This window comes from Columba livia, chromosome 1, assembly GCF_036013475.1.
Source record: "Columba livia isolate bColLiv1 breed racing homer chromosome 1, bColLiv1.pat.W.v2, whole genome shotgun sequence".
Lineage (NCBI taxonomy): Eukaryota > Metazoa > Chordata > Aves > Columbiformes > Columbidae > Columba > Columba livia.
The window spans coordinates 17,227,460-17,244,615 of NC_088602.1; the positions used below are offsets into that span (position 1 = coordinate 17,227,460).

Below are 17,156 nucleotides of genomic sequence, written 5' to 3' on the forward strand. Positions count from 1 at the left end.
TTGCACAGCTGGCATACTTTGCTGCAACAGCTTCACTGGCATTCTGACACTTGAAAGCTTAAAATACCCAGCACAACATTTTGTGGCTGTATAGAAAACACATTGACCAGGGACCATGAACAGAAAATGTAAATCTGTTACTACAATCTAAACTCACACTTTCTTCATCCATGACATAAGACTTCTTCTTTTTCGTATCTAACTTGTAAACAACAGGTTGTTTGTGTGCAGAAGTCCTTGTTTCTAATCAGAGAATATGGGGTTTTTTTTGGCCTTTTTTAGTACAGTCTTATTCCCGAGGTTATTCTTCTAATATTCATTACTTCTACTATTAATATTCTAAGAAAATCATAAAGATTTCAAAGGTCACCACTGGCTAAGAGAAGACTTTGGTGGACATGTAGCAGTGCCTGTAGCTAACATGAACCAAGAACTCAATGCTGTCAGGAATGAAGGCCTTGCTTTTGCCTTGTCTTCTCCATAGGGTTGTCTCTGACTGATGGCACTCTGAAGTGTGAACTGATGTACCTGTCAGTATCTCAGGAAATGGAGCAGGCATGAAAATCTGGGAGGTGTCCAGAACTGGGCAGTAAATGCTGACCTATAGCTCTCAGTAATTGCCTTCTTGTGTTTTTTATATGCTGTTTCAACACTTAGGTGCTGAGCATCCACCTTCAGAATTACGTTTAAACATTATAACCTTTTTCAGGGAGTTGTAAGGCTGAAAAACCTAGAAATATCACTCAGGAGTAACATCCTATCTTTGACAAATCGGGATTTCTCTGGATATATCACAGCTTATACCGATGATAAGATGACGAGGTGATGTTAAACACATAAGAACATTGTCTACTGCAGACATTTCTTCACAATAATACAAGTGTATGTAGCACACAAGTCCAATGCTATAAAATGTATTTAGATGGGCATATCTTTGCTCATACAGCACTTTGTAATGTCATTATGAGAAACTATCCTTGTACAGAACTATAGAGCTATGTAAGTAAGCTTTTATTTTTTTTTTATGGTCCTATGCAATTATTTTCACTAAACATGCATTCAGCCAGGTTTTCACAATATTTTAGGCATATGACTCTATGCTCTACAGATAATTTATCAATTTGTTTCTGTGTTAGATGAAGCAAACTTATTCTCTACAGTTATGAGTCAGTTTTCTATAAACTTTCATAGCAATGCACACATTGTAACATCTGTCATGTATTTAGGGATTTGCAGCTGTACCCCTTAATAAAATGATTAGCCCCATTGGCTGAGATTTCTAAGTGGGAGGTCGCAAGATGCAAGTTAGATAATAAAAATTCAGGCAAACAAAAAAGCATGAAAATAAGCCAGTTTCCTAATTATTTTTTGTACCACAGTGATAAAGAGAGTAGGAGAACATGAACATCATCTCTGTAATTTTGTTGACATTTCAATATTACGAAGACTTTATCCAAACCAGAGAAAGTCAGCAAAATTCTTCAGTAAGTTATGAGTTGAAATATTTTCTAGTTACTCTGCAACTACTGTTAATGGAATGCTATTTGTGGAATTGCCAGAGAAGATTTTTGCCATATATTCCATTTATTCATTAACTCTGGTGTGATCACCAGATTTCTAGGTCTAGATATGATCACTGTAATAGTGACAAAAATGAGTGACAAAATTTAGTGAGATCGAAAGAGAGCACAGGGATTTACAACTTTGGGACATCTATTGAGTGGTTGCCACTGGCTAAGTTCCTGTGTCAATGCTGGAATAAGAATTTTGACCACTTTACAGATTTATGAGAAATGGCAGTTTTGTAAGTTTTTCCGTACATGGCTCAAGCAGACTCCTCCACTTCACCAGATTCAGTGAACATATGTGTTAATGGGGGATTTTTCACAGACATTATAGCCCACTTGGATTTCCAAAAGGAAACAATCAGTCATCAAAGTCTTCTAAAGAAACTAAGCAACCCTGGGATAAGAGGGAAGGAACAGGCATGGGTAAGAATGCCAAGAGTAGGCAGGAGAAGTGGGGTGCACAGTCACTCCTTGCAGTGGGAGGTCACAGGGGAGTTTCACAGAAATGCTGGGGTCCATGTTGTTCCCAAATGGACTGGAAAAAGGAGTACGCAATGGCTAGAAAATGTTTGCACCTCATATGAAATTGCTGCTCTTATGAAGATAGGAAGAACAAATGCTAAATATAGAGAACTGCAGAAAGAATTTACATGACTGAGTAATAATATGGCAGATGAATTTCAATGTAGGTAAATACAAACTGATGTGCATAAGAAAGAAAGATCTTTGGTTTGTGACAAGACAGGTTCATGAAAATTTTAGCTCAGTGTTTAGCATCTGTCAAAAAAAAAAAAAAAATTGTGAACCAAATATCAGGAATTATTAGGAAAGGGTTTAAGAACAAGAGAGAAAAAGATTGTTATTGTATAAACCCTTTGCTCACCCTCACCTTGAAGCCTTTGGATGGCCTTGCTTTCTTGTCTTGAACAGGAAATGAGAGAACCTGGAGAGGTTTGCAGAGAGGTAGCTGTTGAAAGAGGAATGACTGAGCAGGCTGTGTCAGGGGAGCTGCAGGAGGGAGCTGTTGCACAAGGAGAGATGTGTAGGAGCCATGGGGGACGGAACAGGACAGTGTCCTCCCAAACAGGTTTGGTGACAGTAACCAGGGTCTGCCACAGCCCAATGTGTTCTGTAGACATGTCTGAGGTCAGGCCAGGAAATCAAGCCAGCAAGGTAAAGTCAAGACCAGTGCAGTAGATGGCTGGGCACAGACACCCCTACTATGTAGCTCATGGCAGACCTAAAGTCAAGGGTCTGAGCTTATGTTCAGCTTCTTAGTGAATGAAGGAGACTTTGATGAGTCTTCTCACAGCTTTTTCTCCCCTTTGTCTTCCCACAACAGCCTGATCCCAAGTTATTGTTGTACCATCTTGAAGCTGGTCAGCTGCATGGGCAGGCAGAGCCCGGGCTGAGGGAAAGCAGGTTGCAGGGCCTGCTGGTGCATGGCAGGTCCACAGAGCCAGAGATTCCTTCTTCATCCTGGGGAACAGAGGATACAATAGACATGGAATGGAGAGAAAGGAACAACTGTTTGGGGTCTCTTCCACTAAACAGTAACATGGGGAGCCAAGTTCTACAGAAAGGTGGTTCTTCATGCAACAGGTGACGGACCTGCTGGTTTCTTTCCAAGGGCATTGTGGATGTAGTAAGTTTACAGGGGTTCAAAAGGTAACTGGATAAGCATTTCAAGGATAAATCTGTTATGAGTCACTAGAGGGATGAATTTCTTAGGACATCCCCTGGGAGAGTAGAGAGGGGGAAAATATAGTATATGCTTTCTCTATTCCAAATAACTTTTGGATAGCATTTGTCATTTCTTTTTAGGAGAGAGCATAAACACAATCCCCCTTTGCCACACATTATGCATCTGAGTTTTCTGTGTTTAACAATGTCAATGAAGCCAGCACAGCCAGAATGCAGGAGCTGAGTCTCTCTGCGGAAAACCCACCCACCAAGAAAGTCAGAAAGAAAAATGCTGGCTCCATGAGCATTTGGACTGAAGTTCTATGGTTATTCTTATATTCCTGCCTTCTCAGTTGAGTCATTTCACCTCTTTTAGATATGCTATTTAGGATGAGATAAATTCCTTTCTCCTTTACTAAAGAAAGGACTCAGGGTGACTAGTTTAGATGTTCTTGTCCACTTTTCATCAAATGAATCTGCATTTGCTCAAGTATACTTTTCAATAATGGATTGTTATATCCAGATGTGGCTCTAAGAAACACCTTCTACTAGTTCACATCCTCCACAAAGACTCCTACCCTTTCTCCTCTTCATCATAACAAATCATGTTTAAATTATGTTGGGAAGCATATCCTCGTTCATTTCCTATTCACAGAATCACAGAATATTCCACTGGCAGTCAAAGGGCTAGAATGATTGTGATACAATTTCAGAATCTATATATTAGTTAAATATTTAATGTACATTTTTATCCATCTTAACCAAATACCATATATAACTTCCTTCACTGAAGCAGGTATGAAGTCCATCATTACCCTAAACTCACTTTCTAGTGGTACCTGAGGAACAGAATACTGAATTGTATCTAGATAACAAACATATTCTTAAATTATTTGCTTTGAGTTATTTTTTCCCTATGAATTATTAATTTCTTTATGGTTAAAGAAAATAATTATAGTGCACAAAATAACTGGAAATAGCCATACACCTTCAGTGATGCAGTGATGCAGTGATGCAGGTGGTGAGAACTGGAATAATTAGCCCAATGAGAGATGATGGCATGTGATAAGCCAATAAAGTCATGTTACATGACATCACTGATCTGAGATGAAGAAATGACAGACTATTATGTTTCAGAATGACTGACTAGTGATGATTTAGTGTCAAATTATTACTCTAAACAAGACACATGATGCATATAGCCCATTCTAAAGGCTCAGCAGGAGCATAATGCACTCAGATATCACCAGCCACAAAAAGCATGAACTATGACTTCCAGTGCACAAGAAAGGGGAATGATGCATTGGAGCAATAACCTTCATGCAGTGAATAATGCATTTTTGTATCATTAGCAAAAGCAAAAGGAATGTTCTATTTGTATAAGCCTATAAATAACAAAAGAAATGGTGATTGTGTTAGATCTATCATACTTGAACTGAGTTGTATCATTCTCTCTGATCTGAGAGCTACCTGCACTGGATTTTCTGTTGCTAAAGCAACAGTTAAGTTAGCTGTAAAATGAATGGACTAAATAATCCATAGGCACATTAAAAGATTATATGTACATTTTTATCCTCACTCTATGCCATACACATACACATAAATTTGAGTATGCTTTGCCAAACCAACAGCAAATTTTTGTGCTATGAATATATATGTAGGGTAATCATGACTCTGAAGTATGTTTTTGCAAAATATTTCTTAAGTAGTTCAATTTGTAGAATTTGAAGTTATTAAGAAACAGCTGTGTTAACTGAAGATAATTTATATAGGTGTGATCCTGAGGAATAGTCAGGGACTGAGTAATCCTATTTGGTATCTTTAGAATGTTTTTCAATCTAGACAAAATACGTATGCTTTATTCCCTCATAACAGTTCCAGCTGAGATAACAGACATGTTTTCATAGATGTTGTACATCCTGAGCAGGACACAGTTTCTCCCCAAAGACTGTGAAGTCTGACTAGACAAGACAGGTGAGATTTGGGAGGAATTCTGGGAATGCCCATACAGTAAAGTAACATATCAGTAGTAGAAACAGAAAATAGTCAGTCTGTGAAGGCAAGAAGTGTCTTTCCTACACACAAACACTACAGACTCTTTCACAACTTGCAAAAACAGCTGTCACTGTGAAGGAAAATGACACGTAAGGTGTTGGGAATCAACTCATCCTGTGGATTTAGATAGATTTCCAGCCCTAAAGAAGGGCAGGTGTTAGACAAGCACCTTCTTGAAAAGAGAGTGTGGCAGCAGGGGGAGCGTCAGAGGTAAGATTGACCAGACAGAGGGAACAAAGTTATGAGAAGGGCTGAAAAATATTGCTTCCATAGTCTAGAAAACCATGGTTTTCTGCTGGTCTTTTTGGATTTACTGCTTAGCTAGAATTGCTTTGATATTTTTTGGACTGCAAATAACATCTGAGAGATTTTGCATGACAGTGACCCTGGTAGACACTGTCCTGAATAGCAGAAGGTAAGAGCAATTTAATGCTGACTTTGCTGCCCTCATATACTTCCTGGTATCCCATGATCAGTCAGTGGAACTGATTTTTGTTCTAACTTTTCATTTACAGGTAGTAAAACAGGAATTTTTTTACTTAACACTGCAGAGTTAATAGTGCTATATAACAATCTGGTTTCTGATTTCCAGTACTTTCAAATGACTAATCAATTCTGTTGTTAAATACTTACAAATTAGTACCATTAATGAGCCAATGTCAGTGCAGATACATATACAGCCAACTATAACTTAAAAATTGCATACCATTCATGTACAATTTATAAACTGTGCAAAATAAGACACATACAGATATATAAAACACAATACATAGTGAAACAGTAGATATCAAGTGATTTAAGCTAATTAAAAAATGTTCCATGCTACCTTCCTTTTGATTCCTAATGTATTCAGCTCTGTCAGAATCACTCACCCCTCAGGTCTGTGGAAGCAAAGGAATGAAAATTAATTAGAATTATTTTATCCTTTTTAGTTTATGATGTTGGCTTTTTTTTCTTTAAAAAAAAAACAACCCTCAGTAGAAACGAACTACAACACCCCTGATTCCCCATGAATTGTTATCCATGTTGCAAGAGTAGGTCTCCAGCATTTGCTGCTCTTCTTTAATTTACAAGACTACCAATGTTAGCCTGCAACAGGAGCCAGAATTTTATCCACAAAAAGGAAAATGTTTTCTACATTCTTTAAATCACTGAGAAATTACCTATGCTGTATTCAAATGCTTTCAATTTTTAACTTAAATTTACATCAAATAAATTTATGCTAGTGCATGTTTCTTTCCACAATATGTAAAGACAGCTTAGACCAGCTAACATGGATTAATCCCTTATTGTCTGCCTGTCCCCTTACTATTCTCTCTTCAGGAGGCTGGGATATGGAAGTCCTTCTTCCCAGTGTGAAAACGCCAAACAGAAGGACAGGAGGAAGCATCACGTGCAGAATGTGGTAGGAGCAAGTTTTACGGTTCTGCTACATTTCCTGCTTTAGCAATTCACAATGATGGCATCCAGCGTGGTTTTATGCCATTCTCATAGTCTGCAACGCTAGTCATTTTGGATGTTCATTTTCATCAATATTTTGGCAGCCTACAAAATATTTCTAGAGAAACTTAGACAGGAAAAGATTGTAAAAGTCATTTATAACTCAACTCAAAGAAAAAAAAGAGACAAAGTATTGCTTTACCCTGGAAGCTTTCCTCCTGAGGTCTGCTCTACACAGTAGAGACCAATGATTGGTATTTCTGTAATAAAGACATATATGCATATATGTACTTACCCAATTTATATTTAGTATGCCCCTTGAGACAGGAATTTGGGGACTGTAAGACAAGCATAACTATTTATTTTTTTGAACAATCACAAAGGTATTATCCTTGCTCTTCCTAATTGGACACATATTGCTCATAAAAAAATAACAGACCAAAAAAAATCCCCTAGCAGTGACAAAACACTCCTGACTTGACAACAAATGTGCCACATTTCAGCCTTGAAGGTAAAATGATTGTGGTGTTAACAAAAATAAAAAATGTCTCTTTAGAAAGAAGGGTACAAACCGCTTAAAGAATAAATATATGTTGGCATTCTATATAGCTACTTAGTTATTTACCATAAACAGGATTTGTTTGGAGTCATTGTGATTTGTGCTACCATGGCTTTACAATAAATAAATAAATAAATGATCATATATAAAGTGAACTCATATTTAAGAAACTAAATCATCACTAATACTGGTATTGTAATAGAACCCAGAAGAAATCCAGTTCATACTGCATTAGGCACTGAGTTATATTGTAGAAAAAAGTCAGTAGCTGGAAGTTTCCAACCAGAGCAGAAAATGCAGACTCTTATGCAGAAGTGAATAGAAAGGACATGCAGCCAGAGCATGGGAGAATCACAGGAATACAGAGTGGTTGAGCTGGGAAGGCATCTCAGGAGATCATCTAGTCCAATGTCGTACTCCAAGCAGGGTAACCAACAACTGGTTCACCAAGACTATGTCCAGTCAGACTTTGAATTTGTTCAAAGATATTCTCTACATGCCTCTAGTGTTTGACCACCCTCACAGTGAAAAAAGGTTTTTTTCTTATGGCTAAATGGAATTTCTTGCATTTTAACTTGTGCCCAAAGAACAGCCTACAGATCTAGCAACATCATTCCATTTTCTAACTTGGTGGAGGAAGCAAGTGGGATTTTGTTGGCAGGCAGTTCACTAAATGGAAACTAAAATACCAAAAAGGGGATGGTGGTGTCATGAAGTTGTATTTGAGAGACCTATGAAGCTGAAGAAAGAGGCAGCGAGAGATAAATTGTCCTTTATGACTTCAGTTTAAAGCTGGCAGGTGGTTGCTATGCCCATAGGCACTAACAGCTACACCTCCTTCCATTCTCCAGCCATTTCCCAGAGGAAAGAAACAGATTGCAATGACTTTGAAACCTTTAGAAGAGACAGGGAGAAATCAGCCCTCCATAGTCTTGGTACTGGACAAGGAATCGGAGCTAAATGGACTCTATTTCCTGGGCAGCTATTTACCTTTATTTTTGAATGCTGGAGTTGTGGAGAGATACACAGAAGGGGACCTGCCTTATTTGAGTTACAAGTGTACCTGCTTCAGCAGCTAATAGGAGAGTGTGTAGCAGGCTCTCCCACCTGATTGTTTCTGTAGCCATCTATCATTTAATGATCAATATTTGCAACTATTTATATTTGCAAAGAAAAAATGTCTCTGTTCTTATAAAATGCAAATGTCTCTGAGGAAAGTAAAGTATATGAGGGAGAAAATTCTGAATATCAGGAAACAATATTTTACTGTGAGTGTGACTATGCACTGACATAGATTGCCTGGGGAGGTGTTGGACGCTTCATCTTTGGAGATATTCAAAAGCTGTCTGGACAGAGTCCTGAGCAACCTGCTCTTGGTGGCCCTGCTTGAGTCAGGCGGGTAAACCAGATGACTTCCAGAGATTGCTTCCAGCCTCAACCATTCTGTGATTCTATTTTTATTTTATGAAAACAGTTATATCTCTAGAGGACAATATCAAAGGTATTACATGCACCTTCCTTCAGGGGTTCCTCAACTTACTTAGGAATGAGTTCGAGGGAAGTCTGGAGTTTGCAGTCAACACTTTGGGGAGAAAAGTCTCGATCCATGCCTTGAAAATTAAAACTTAGATGGAAACCTGCAGGTTTTGTTTTGCTGTGTCCAATAGCCCATGTTTATAATGGGACCATGTCCCAGTGACCCATGTTGCACTGGTATTACCAGCAGTTCCCAGAACTCATGTCTTCCCCTGGGTGTCTGCAAACACATGCTGGCTGAGAGGAGCTGATATATGTTCAGGTTTTTTTCTCTGTTCAGATGATTGGAACCATCTTTTCTTTAGATACTGTTATTTTAACTCACATTTTTTACTGCATTTACAGAACTAAGGGTTGCATTGGAAAGCCAAGGCCCACACACCATACGTGAGCTGTGGCGGGGGAGGGAAGGAGGCAGTTAGTGATGTTTGCTGCTTTTAGAGACTACAGTAAAGCATTCTTAATTTCAAGGACTCCAGCTCCCTGTACCTGTCCAACACTGAGTGGCTCTGGTTACAGAGAAGTGCTTTGAAGGGGAAACACAATAAATAGGATACCAAGTCAGAGTGGTCTCAGATAACCATAACAGCATTAGAAAGTAGTAAAATATATCAAAACAGTTCCAGGACTGGGGAAACCTGATGAAACATCATTAAGAAAAGAATTGCACAACCACCCTCTTCCAAGCATAAACGGCATCCATTCCAGGCAGTGGGAATTCTGCCATTCATTTGATCTGCCATCACTGTGTTTCAAGAGCTGAGGGTTTCCCCTACCAGGGCTGATCACCAGGCTGCACATCACTAGGCTCTAGGTAGCCCTGTGCACTTGAAGAATAAACAGACAAAGCCTGAAGAATGACAGAACCTCTAAGACATATGCAACAGTCATTTAAGATGGACCTTGCTCTCCTCAGTTTCTCAATGATTTCCAACCTGATAGAGGAACTGTTTAGATTATTTCCCTACAATTATTAGTAAACATCTTATTTGCTATGTCTCTTATTAGAAGCACAGCATAAACACCTCAGTCTAATTATGAGTGACTCATTCACAAGTGCCTGTTTCATTGTTCTAAATGAAAACACACTCCTAGAGAGGTAATAAAATTAGCATCAAAATCTATTCAGAAACAAATTGAACAATGGATGCTCATAGCAGTGAACACTGAAGTCAGGCAGAGCATGTATGACTATGCAAGGATGGTTGTATACTGTTCTGTATATAATATTTAATTGTTACAGTTGTATTTGACAACAAGAAAAATACTTTTTTATTTGACTGGATTTTGATTTGAACTCTCAAGGCTTGTCTTCAGCTAATTAGATTGCACAGATTCATAGACAGCAGAGAAGCTGTGGTGTTCAGTGCCAGATCAGGATCTCAAACCTCAGCTCTATTTCAGCTAAGTAGCACCACTAGAAACATAACATTAAGAGACAATCACTATGCTTAGGCACAAAGTCACTATCCATCACACAGATAAACTCAGTTTCTAAAGCAAAACATTTACTAGCCTTCTGTCTGAGAAGAAAATTGCACTGTACTTTTCAAAATAGTTTTCCTAGAATGTATCAAATGAATAATATCCAAAACAGGCTCTTAAAGGATAAAGACTCAAATACAGTGTCAACACCCGCAAAATCAGATACAATTCCTTTGAGTATCCAGTTCCCTTCACCCTGCTTATACCCCATACTTTTAATGAATAAATATGTTGCTAACCTGTTAGCTGGTGAAAGAATCTGTAATGAATTTAACCAAGATAATACTGTCTAAGATTTCTGATCTTGCACATAGGAAGCAATATTTCGTCACGTATGGAAGACAGAGCTGAGTATGAAAAAGTCAACAGAGCTGCTAAGACAGACAAATGCAAGTCCTGCTCTACCTATTCAGCACTCCATAGAGAGCCACTGTAGTGAATGGGGGATGGATTGTGCTTACTGTTATACAGAGATGTGTTACTGTAGTCTCTCCTAACAGCAATTTCCTCTATTCTAATGGATTCATGCCCCTACAGAGTCCATTGCTCCAGTTGTCTGTGTGTTACCTATGAATGCAGGTCCACAGTTCAAAGGCAGGAAGCTTCATCACTTTGAAGAGTCTCTTATCAACTGGAAGGCATGGCCCAAAGGACACCAGGAAAAAAGTCTATCTGAGGTAAACTCAGTCTTGTCAAAATCTTGTGTGGAAATATTGAAAATACATTTACTTTACATAGACAAATGTTTATATGAAACATGGATACAACTTCTGATAAATGGTCATGTAACTTATGCAAGATGGTTTTTCTTTCACAGGAAAACAATGACACTGCTATAATTAAAAATTTGTTGCTCGGTTCTTAGGTCAAATGAATTGTTTCATTCTTCTGACACATTATCTGGGATGGACCAACCTGATCAAAGTGTAGGGATAGATTTTTAGTTCTGGTAGACAACTAGATCATGCAGCTGCTCTGCATTACACAAAAACACCTGTGTTAAGCCCATGGTTGATGCAAAGAAATCACATTTTGGTGTGTGCAACCCCCAAATTACAATGGAAGAACAGTCAGCATGATACCTTGTTTTGAATCCTCTGTGGTAAGCAATGACCTTACTCTCCAGCCATACTTGACACATGTAACATAATGCTGCTTACAATTTAAATTATTAACACTATGGTAAGATTTTTAATATGTACTGGCAAAAATAGAAACATATTTGGACCATGCAATAAAGCTTTATATTTTAAATAAGCTCTACAGGATAATTTTCATCTCAGATCACGATTACCTTGGAGCTTATTGTGCATACTGAAGGTAATCTGAGTATAGCTGATATCTACTGAAACGTTTGTTTGTTTGTTTGTTTGTTTGTTGTTTGTTTTTAAAGGTTGCTGCCAGCAAAATATTATTGATTTAATGTGTTAAATACTCTTATGTATCTGGTGGACATTTTAAAAGGTAGTATGGTTTCTGTGTTGTAGTGCACTAGCTTGTCTCCCTCTGGAACAGAGGATTTGTTACAGACTACTGATTTGAAATTTAATTCACATAAAGAAGGAGAGCAAGTTAACTGAATCCTACATGTCCTTCAGTATATGTTTTCACTTTTAGCTGCATCTTCATTTTCTGTCTTAGATTCTGAGGAAAAAAAAAAAAATAGAGTAGTATTCTTTTCAAGTGACGCATCTTTGGTATTTCGAATGCGTAATATCAATAGTGTAACACATCCAGGTCATATTGTTTTCTATATGTCAGTACAGTTAGGGCCTTAAGGCATGTCTTGGCCTTTTCCTCTGTTGACTATACAATTACTTCCAGTAATTGTTGCTAATCTTAGTTGACTAAAACCACAACCAAGTTCTCCTGAGAAGCAGATTGCATTACTCAGTACTTTACTCATAGGTTATATAGCATTCACTCACTAGGCTGAAATCCAGTTAATCATTATACTGATCTTTTTCAAGGGATTTAAATCATACTGATTGGCAGTTGTCTAACTTAATCAGCTGTAGCACAACTGCTATACACCTTTATGACCTCTTGATACTTTATATTTTTTAATGTGTCCAGAGCTAGTGGGCAGAAATGTAGTAATGTCATAATGCCATCTACAGGCTCTAAACAGTCTCACTTTCTCTTGGTGAGCATCTTCCATTTTCCACCAAAAACTAGAAGAAAGAGTCAGTAGAAAAACAAATCACAACAAACCCTTCCAAGTGATAGACAAATCATAACTACTTTAAACAAAGCTCTACACTGTGACTCTCCATAATGAATTTTCTTGATGGCTTCCTAGTAATCTCTGCCAGGAGCAATGTGAAGATAGTAATATTTATCAGTTCAAGCCACAGCCTCAAGGTAAGAAATAAGATAGTGTAAAAATAAGTCTTAAATTATCATTCCTGGATATTCTATTGAAGTTGCATGGTGTTCAGTTCCAAAAATCACTGGTAAGCTGTTGAACTACAGTGCTTGGTACTCCTATAACATAGGTGTGTCCAGCCTTGCTGATCTCAAAAGCCAGTCATCAAATCTTCAAATGCCCAAGAGCCACAGGATAGACATAATGTACTCTGGAGAGCTGAAAGAAGAAGGGAGTTCAAACTGTGGTTCACAGAAGATGACAATATCTCCCAAGGGGTCCAACTACCCCACTGACCTGAAGGATGTCAGTCTCGGCATATCCCACTTATTTGCTTCCCCAAAGCCAGATATTCAGATTATCTGAAAGTCCCCATGCCAGCTCAGCTTCCCTGTTAGTCAGATGACAGACTGACATATAACTTGGACTTCTGATGGTTTATACACATCTTAAGACCCACTTTTGCTATCCTGTTAGGCTAGCCAACGAGCATGGCTTTGAGCAATCACTGACCTTGTTACAGCTGACTGATGTACTTTCTACTTTTCTGTCAGCTTAAATGGGAAACAAACAAACAAGCAAACAAAACAAAACACCAAAATTCATGCTACTCCACCAAACAAACAGACAAAAAAAAAAAAAAAAAACCAAAACAAACAAACAAAAACCCCACAACAAACAAACAAACAAACACCAAACAACCTGTTCTTGTAAAATGCTACTCTTTCATGTTTCAAAGGCAAGAGAGAGTCAGAAATAGAGAGGAAACTTCTGCCAATCCCTATATTTCAGATACTTATGTTCCCTTTATTTGGAAATTTGTGAACAACAAATCCAACAGTATTCCTAGTGCAAAATACAAGAGGAAAAACAAGACTGAAAAACAGCTCATTCATATATTTAGTCTAACATACTTTTCACTGCCTTGCTTCTTCTCTTATAGACATAGGAAAATATCTGTTACACATTCTCCTGGCAAGCAGACATACATCTCACTCTATGGGTCCCACCCACTGGCTTCTGTTTGTCTGCCTATATGTACGTACATACATAGCAGCTTTTGGAACAACTTCTGAAAAGGCTGCTTTCCTAGATGAGGTGAAAGGTGAAATGTCTGTTTTATTATTTGCACAGAATCATCACAATGAAGTGAGATCTACATACAATAGTAATATTTTTAGGAAAGCACTCTAAGATTTCAATCAGTTATTAACTAACATAGTCAGAACTGTTGACTTTCTTTTAATTTAATCCTACAGACTACAGGAAGAAAGAAGAACAACAACATCAATAAGAAAAGGAAGTGTTTCAAGATTTTATGAGGCATGATATTTTGTCAGTTAATATTTCTATTTCTAGGGCTTTCTGTGCTATTTGAATAAAATAACTTTCTTTAAAATGCACATTTGGAATGCTTTTATATAAAAATGGAGAAATACCTCAGAAGAAGAGGCAGAGTAACAGCTTGACAATAGACAACACAGCAGATTGCATTTTTGCATGGAATTTTACTGCAACTCTTCTCTGGCAGTGAAAAAAAAAAAACAAATATTTATTATTTGAAGCTCTTGTACCTCCCTTTTGTTGTATGCAGCTATTATTTTACTTGGATTTGATGTTTCACACAACTTTTTGAAGTAGAGAATCTGCTATGACAACATAACATTTCCCATATGCTCCCTTAGCGGTATGAATGAGAAAACCTTGGCTAACCTTAATTAGCATTGACACAGTTGTTTGTAATCCTTGCATTGCTCTTTATGCAACATTCTTTTAGTAACTTACTGGAGCGTAAGAAAGGTTTCACTTGTGCACAGGACTAAGAGCTCCAGCACCATGCTACTGGGGATACTTGACTTTAAATTGCTGGGGAGATCTGGAAGTCAAGCTCTCACACCTTGGCTAACTTTCCACCTCATAGCTAAGTAGAGGTTATGGAAGGTCATGGTCTGGGTGCAAACGGGCAGGGATTGCCTCTAGGTAAATGTCTCAACTCTACCTGCTTTTCAATATAGGGGAATGAAGGAAGAAAACTGGTCAGTCAACAAATGTAGGAATAAAGGCTTATATGAATTCATTTACATTTTTGTCTCTAGTCATAGGAAGCTGCTTTTATCTTTTGGCTAAAAAGTCATCGCCAGCAGCCAGAATCAAATGTAATCTCCTACACATTAAATGCAGCTAGTTCTAGCTTTTTAAAAGGTTACCTCTGCTACTGAATTTCTAAACATCTAATCTCTGTCTATAATCTAGCATCCAAAGAGCATATCTGAGATACTTTAAAGCTAACCAGAGGAGAGTGCTGTTTGTCACCTCAGGTGCCTTCAGCTGCCTGAAATTCAGGGTCCAGTATGATTTCAGAAAACAGGCCTGTATTTTGGTTACTGGGAGAAATTATACACCAGTGGGTTGCACTGCCACCCAGAGGAACCTTCCTGGAAAATGGGGTTGACAGGAGCCTCTTGAAGTCCAACAAGGGCAACTGCAAAGTTCTGCCCTGGGGAGGAAAAAGCCTATGCACCAGTGTATGTTGGGAGCAGGATACCATTTGCCTTCTTTGCACATTGATGGATCAAGCAAGCTGTGCATCAAGACACCCAGGTCCTTCCCTGCAGAGCTGCTTTCCAGCCAGCTTCCCCCACCAGTCCTGGTGCCTGAGGTTATTCCTCCCCAGGGACAGGACGTGGCATATCCCTTTATTGAACTTAAAAAAAACCCCCAAGCAAATAAACAGAACACAAACATGCAAACAAACAACAAACAAACACACAACAACAACAACCACACACACACACAATAACAAACCACCACACCAGTCTTTCCTGCTTTAAGGGTTTTCAAATCAAGTTAAAACTTCCATGTTCTACCATATATATTTTTTTAAACCTATGGATAAGATATATACTTGTTCTAAAGATGTTAACGTTTGAAATTCTCAGAGATTCTGGACAAGTACTGAGTAACTAAGCCTATTATTGCACATGTTGGGTTAAAGCCAAGTGCTTTATCATTAAAATTCAGAACTGCTGCAGTAATACAAAAACAATCCCATAACATATATGGAGAAAAAAATAAAAGGAGAAGAGCAAGAGAAAGAGCTGTTGCTGGGATTTTTTTTCCTCTCTTTTTTTTAGTTTTTCAAATTTAACTTTGAAAACAGTGAGTAACTGAGTTGTTGAAAGAAAAAGAAGCCAACTATGAACAGTAAAGGACAAAAATTTAGGCAAAAGCATTTATTGACAGAATTGGATACTGCTATCCTCTCAATTTTCAGTCTTTTTTCCCCTTGTCCACTGTTTGACTACTTGTTCACACATCTCTCTTCATTTGAACATAGCTTTCTTCAGCTTCTTGAGATAGTGTATTACCTTTCTAAACATTGTGTTAGCAAGTTGAGAAATAGCTTTTTCTTGATCTAGAAAGAATTCAGGTAGAGCAAGGTCAGTGTTATAAATTCGTTCTTTCTTCCCCTGGATGTAAAGCTTGTGCAGTAAGGAATACTCTTTTCACTCCATATTTGTACTCAAGATGATATAACAGATCCTGAACATAACATTCACTTATAATCAGTGATACAATATTTTTATTAGAACAGGAGATTTGTTACATTCCCTCTGAATGTTGCTTTTTCTGTCAATCGTTGATTTGGTCATCTGTTCTCGTTCTTTTGTAGATTGTTGTTGTTTTCCAGTGTACAGGAAAATACGCTTTTCTGTTTCAATACATCTGCATCATAATCATGGCAACTGAAGGTAGGTTTCAAGGGACTTTTGGTAACCATGCAACTTTGACAGCAAAAGTTTAGCACAATTTAATATGTCTGATAAAAGTTGATAAATATCCTTTGGTTGATTACTCTTTATTCACTAAGCATAATTCATCAAGGTACTTGTGCTACCAGGATCCAAACACGCATTTCAAGAGATGTCTGTGATGCTTCTGGATGTGTCATTTTTTTTTTTACTCATTTGTAAATCACTTGTAATTAATTAGTCCCCTCCAATTCTCTTTCTCTGAGATTAAACAAGTCCTCCTGTGGAATCTCTTTCTAGTGAGTATTTGATGCTTCTACCTTCTCCTCTTTTTAAAAGTTGTTTTCATTTGGGATCAGCTAAGAAACTCTCCCTATTCTTTCATGTATATATGATATACAGGCAGAGTACCTGAGAGCTTTTCAGATCTGAAAAACATTCTTCAACCAAATTTAATTTACTTGGTAAAGGATTGAAATTGTAGTCATGCCCTCTAGCTTTAGGTGTATAAGTAGCCTCCTTCAGGTGGTAACTCTTTGTTTTCTCCTGGTTTTTATGTTCCTTAATAAGGTTTGAAAAGCATAGAGCAACTATGTGCCATTTACAGGAAAGAGAAGTCAACATATTTGCAATTAGAATTGTGCCCCTCTGAACAAGCAATCATTTTGGAATCCCATTCTTCTACTATTTTTGCTAAAAAATCAAGATAC

At 37.8% G+C, this 17,156-nt stretch overlaps 1 long non-coding RNA gene across 1 annotated transcript; it reads left to right on the top strand.

Annotated features, from left to right (window-relative positions):
* Positions 1-6,626: 6,626 nt before the first annotated feature.
* On the top strand, positions 6,627-16,731 carry LOC135578331 (uncharacterized). Its single transcript, XR_010469833.1, has 3 exons — positions 6,627-6,711; positions 10,864-11,003; positions 16,368-16,731. It is a non-coding gene; the product is annotated as an uncharacterized LOC135578331 (long non-coding RNA).
* Positions 16,732-17,156: the final 425 nt, after the last annotated feature.